Source organism: Branchiostoma lanceolatum, chromosome 1 (assembly GCF_035083965.1).
Source record: "Branchiostoma lanceolatum isolate klBraLanc5 chromosome 1, klBraLanc5.hap2, whole genome shotgun sequence".
In the NCBI taxonomy this organism is placed as follows: Eukaryota; Metazoa; Chordata; class Leptocardii; order Amphioxiformes; family Branchiostomatidae; genus Branchiostoma; species Branchiostoma lanceolatum.
Window position 1 is genome coordinate 35,404,937 of NC_089722.1, and position 6,175 is coordinate 35,411,111.

The window sequence follows — 6,175 nt, forward strand, 5'->3', positions numbered from 1 at the left end:
TACAGTCGCTCCTCTCATATTTCTTATGTTTGCTACAAGCGTTTTCTGGCATATGAAATAGTACGGGCCCAACAAAAAAAGGAGGATGAGACGCATGTACAGGGACAGGCAAGACCAGGCTTGAACCCGCCGGCGTTCGTCCTCGCCGCGCTGGCTGTACTGCAAGCCGGGCACGTTGATCGGGTCATAGGAGAACACCAAAGAAATGACTATTGCACAAATGTTTCAGAATGAGGAAAATATGCTTCTATTGCTAGCGCAGGCTTATTAGCATATCATTATCATGACCCCGAAAGCGGTCTCGGAGCCAGTTTCCTCTTTACACACAGAGAGGAACCGCATCGACCCCCCGCTGATGTGGACTAGACCAGGGTTGGGATGTGGTCTGGTGCGGTTCCTGGAGAAAGCGGATTCTCCTCTTTAGACTGGGAACGGGAGGCGAACTAGTCCAGTTAAAGTGGACTAGTTCGGGTAAAGTGGACTCAGTGTAAAGCCACCCTTAAATCGTGGCTTTTGAGCTCGTCCAGAAGAGACTTGTCTGTCATGGCGACCTCACCGGTTGAACGTACAGAACTGTCCAAGTCGTCGCTTCCCGAACGTCTCTGACGTGTCTTAGGCCCAATTTACTCTTATTCTTTGAAACTGTAGTACTACACATGGTAGTCTACTTCTGTAGTACACTACAACTTCACGTCCGCTTTACACTCAATGACAGGAAGTCTAGCCGGACACCCGCTGTTTCCCGATTGCCATGAAACTGTTGTGACCTATTGTGACCTTTGAAAAATCGCGGGCGGGAATTTCAGCACCGTTTTTATTTGTGAAATGGTAGGGGTTTTATCTGATGCGAAATACCAAGGAAAAGGGCCTGACAGCTCGGTTTCACTACGAAAACTAGAGAATGACCGCAAATGACCCAAAATGGAACACGCGTTTAGGTCAACTTACGTCAGATCGAACATGGTTGTTGCCTTCGGCCCAATTTACACTTGTTCAATAAAACTGTAGTACTACACATGGTAGTCTACTACTGTAGTAGACTTCAGATTCATGTCCACTTTACACTCAACACAGGAAGCCTAGCAGGACACCCCACTGTTCCTGATTGTCACGAAACTGTAGTGACCTATTGTGACCTTTGAAAAATCGCGGGAGGGAATTTCAGCATGTTTCTTATTTGTGAAAAGGAAGGGGTTTTATCTGATGCAAAATACTAAGGAAAAGGGCCTGACAGCTCGGTTTTACTGAGAAAACTAGAGAATGACCGCAGATGACCCGAAATGGAACACGCGGTCAGTTCGAATCATGTCAGATCGAACATGGTTGTTGGCTTCGAAGTGAAGTCTACTACCACTGTACTACAGTTTCGCTTTACACCCAGTTCGAAGTCTCGCAGAACCTCCGCCGAAGTGTAGTACTACTACCCCCGAGGTTGTAGTAGACTTCTGCAGTAGTTTTCTTTTTACACACAGAAAAAAAACTGTAGTCTACTACAGTAGTAGACTACCATGTGTAGTACTACAGTTAAAAGGACAAGTGTAAATTGGGCCTAATGTCTACTACCTCTGTACTACAGTTTCGCTTTACACCCGGTTCGAAGTCTCACAGAACCTCCGCCGAAGTGCAGTACTACAGCCTCCGAGGGTGTAGTAGACTTCTGTAGTGGACTACAGTAGTTTTCTTTTTAACGTTACACCCAGAAAAAACTGTAGTCAGTAGTAGACTACGAGGTGTAGTACTATAGTTAAAAGGACAAGTGTAAATTGGGCCTTAGACCTTGTTTTCACCATCCGTCTGCAGACATTCGATGACCCGAAAACGTCCACTGCACCCCCGGTCGCCATCTTGACTTCCTATCAAAGTTTGATAGTAAAACAAAACGGGACTCAAATTTGACTGCATGTACACAAGCCTTTTGGAGAGTCGTCAACGTTCAGCGTGGGTAAGATTAACTTATATAAAGAATGTGCGAGCTTCGTTTTGTGAATATGAAATGGTGGTGCTCTAGTCTAGTCGTTAGTAGGTTGATCAAAAATGTGTCTGCTCGTATGTACTCCAGTTAATTTGTTCGTGTGAAGGTGTTACACAGATGACGTCTATTCACCGGACGTATGATTGTGTACGGTACCGTAGTCTGCGCTGTGTTGACCAGGAGACAACTGGGGCTTGCCTCCCCGTTGTATAACCATTAATAACTGCGATACGTCTCTTTGCAAAGTGTTTCCCTCTCAGTGGGCCAAATCCACCCAAAAAGCAGGTCTTATGACAATTTTCGTCTTGCCGATCCACCTGCGAATCTCGTCTCTAATCGGATGAAGCTGATCTGCTTGACGATAATTGATTGCAGCCTTGTGCCGACACTGGCACAGACGTTCTAACTAATGGCACTTCTTACGGTTTTATTGACCGGGATCGTGATTTTAAAAATCCTCACTGCACCTGATTCCTGTAAATTAGTCTAAGGCCACAGTAAGTACATTTAATGGATGACATCAGCGCGTGCATTGATCTTCGCCTAATTTTGATTAAAAAAAATTACCCGTTGGTAATTAAGGGTTAATGACCCGCCCCAAGGTTAATGGTGTCATAACGCCTGGTCAGGTGCTATAACCATCGAATAAAACCACCGAGTGAGCGAAGCGAACGAGGTGGTTTTATGAGGTGGTTATAGCATATGACCAGGCGTTATGACACCATATAAACCGAGGAACAGGCGGGTCATTAACGTTATTATCACATAGCCTATCCAAACTGACCCATATAAGAGAGACAAATCCCGGTATAATACATAGATTCTTTATTTGCTTGTAGTTTCCCGGGATAATTTTTGCTCAAGCCGAAAAATAATCCCACAGAAGCGTACACGTATCTTGCTGAGATCCTTGTAGGTAGAAACTTGTAAGAATTTTGGCGATTTTGACCGTAATTTTTTTAATGCCAACACATCGGTTTTTAGTGACGCTGAAGAAGAGTGATGGATGTCACTCGAAACGTCCGGAAATAAATCTCCGAATTTTTATCCAGTTGTAGAGTTTGAATTCTCTTTATATATTGGTTACCTGGATGTCTAACCTTCACAAACGTATTTATTTGATACAATACATGTAAAATCAATCCAATGTACATATGATCTTTATATAATTCAATGTAAACAAGAAGTAACTTGTCTTATTGTTGTGGACACGTAGACTTCATATCGGGCGGTATACTATAATTGCAAATTTCTGTTCAATTTTCACAATTCCTGACGCCCGATTGTTAAACGCTTAGTTGGCTGTGGTAAGAACAATCAAGCATGTTTACATCCCCTTTATTTGCTTGTAGTTTCCCGGGATAATTTTTGCTCAAGCCGAAAAATAATCCCACAGAAGCGTACACGTATCTTGCTGAGATCCTTGTAGGTAGAAACTTGTAAGAATTTTGGCGATTTTGACCGTAATTTTTTCGATGCCAACACATCGGTTTGGGGAGGTTACGTGACATGGGTCATGGGGAGGGGGGCGTGTTTAGTGCGTGTCATGTTTGTTTTGAACACGGCGACATCAATTTGCCGGCAATATTTTTCATTTTCGCCGGGTAAAACCCCTCAGAAACGTGAACATACCGTCCTGGAGTCCCCCTGGGTAGAAACTGAGGAGGAGTTCGGCGGCTTCATGGGCGATTTCTTTGTCTGCCAAGATTAGCTTGGGGAGATACGTTAGCCTGGAAATTATCCAAACCTATTTTCGCTCCCGAGTCTCCTCTTCGCAAATTTGCGTCAGTTTCTCGCCCCTCAACTCCTTCAGCATGCTCCTGGGCGTCTTCCCCAGCTTCCCATGACCCAAAAACTGACTCTAAGTCGGCGTCTGACAGTTCTTTGACGAAAAACTGTGGTACTCAGCTCCGTCCATGACAATCGAATTCGAACGGGTTCCAATGTCGTCTGATCTGGGCCGGTTCCACTTTGACGGTGGGGGTGTGAAAAATATTGTTTTTAGTCCTTCCGTTTGAATTTTACTTGAATTGAATTTGTTTTCCTTCTTTCATGTATTGTTTATGCATGCTAAGGAAATTTTTGGGAATTTTAAGACAATAACGATATTTTAAACAAGGTTAAGAACAAGATTCATCAAAAAGATACACCCTCTACAAAATGCAACGGTTGTGTTCTGACATGACGTCAATAAGTGGTGTGTTATGGCGTGATAACAGACCACTTATTGTGGGCAATGGAGACTTCTGATTGGTCGACGCCATCTACCTATGTGATAACGGTCATTATGTCATACCTGGGCCGCGAAAACGTTCAATACGGGTGTTCCGGACCGTGTGATAATTTTCCGTGTCACACGGGGTTCTAAGCTGTATCACACGGGCTTCCATATAACGTAACATGACCTATTTACGTGCAGGAGTAGTTTACGTCCAACTTGGGTAATCTCCACATGTCGCGGTGCATTATGCCAAAGCCTGTTCTCATGAGAAACAAAGAACGTCATAAGTATGATCCTCAGCCATCTCTCTCTTTTATACAAAACAGTTAAGAGGGCTTACGTCCAGCGACATAACAGAATAAACTCCTGAACCAGTAACAACAAGTTGCACGGAAGCGTCATGCATGACGCATTTCATATGTAATTCGACACCGCGTATTTTATCATGTTTTTCTAACTTACACGATAGCTAGTATCTTTTTAAAGTAGCTGAGGTTAAACCTTTCTTTGATATGCAGACTATCCATGTTGATTCGAGGTTTGAAACTCTTGCCAGTTTAGGAAGGTTTGATACAACCTAGCGACCCCCGCCCAGATGATACATTTTTGTACGGCATAACATCATGGCCATGAGTTTATCACGTGAACGCCACGTGCTGATGACTTCGGGGAAATTCACAATACAAAAATTGTTTTGTTCCATCGCGTCGGGCAAGCCTAACACAACAAGGAACACATGGACATGGACATAGTAGTATTACCATTGCTACGGCATCCAGCTAACTTTCCATGAATAATGTAACGTTACACGTTGCCCGATGATGACGATGGGCCGACTTTGAGTGAAGTTCTACCGACTCAACAGTCAACACACGGGTTGTTCCCGAACTGGCCTGATGTGTGCGGTACGGCCGTTTTTTCGTGTATTTTTTTTACTTGGACACGTCTATATCCATAGCACTCTCCTCAAGCCAAGGATGGAACGAATAGCTGCTGTATAAACTGTGATTAGCGGTAAGATATTCAAGACGAATCTTCTCTCCCGAATTAATGTGCCCCCTGTCCGACAGCACCGTCATTGTGCGTGCGGCGGACGGTAGTTTCAAGTTGAAATATTATGGTGTCAGCACGACTAGAGACAAAATCTACCATACATATGATTAGTGCAAAGATAGTACATGATACTGACAGAATTATAGAAAAAAAGGATGGTTTATTGTTCTGCTAGATTGATTTCAGTCAACCATTATCGGAAAAATCCCGAATTTATGTTACCCAACGTTACCGTCTGATCCTCACTTACAATGTGACATATCACATTTTGTAATCTGTTTGCCAAAACCGTGGCACCTAACTTATAATTAGTATTCGTAATAGAAATTGGTCACCAATTCGTTAGCTGGTCTCTACACAAGTCATGATCATCATTTCCTTTAAATAACAAAGAGATAACACCTTTCCTTTGAGTGAAGGAAAGTTGACCCTTTACAAAACTTTCGTTCAGTGAATCTATAACTAATGATTTATTTTGCACCAGAAAAACTGATGAAATTCCGTTGTTAGCCCATCTAAACCCTGGCTACATGTTCGAATAGTTTTCAAACAAGCTGTGCATTCAGATATGGTAATTAACCCATCACATTTTTCTTTTTGTGTATCAGTTAACCCATTTATATCAGAAACAAACTCTTCATATTCATTTAACTTAAATGGCGAATCTTCGCAGTTAAGATTCTTATAGTACTGTGTTTGCTGGTTCAATAGTTCAACTTGGTAGGTAATTGTTGAACCATTAGCCATCCTAAGACTAGTGATTACATTGCGCGCTGTGCGCGCCTTCTCCAACCTGAGGAAATATGCAGTGTTTTTCTCCCCTTGCTCAATCCAGGTGGTTTTAGAGCGAATTTGGGCTCCACGTGCTCGATGGCGGGCAAGTATTTCCAATTCGGCTTTCTTTTTGTACACCTGTTGCTGTAGAGCTA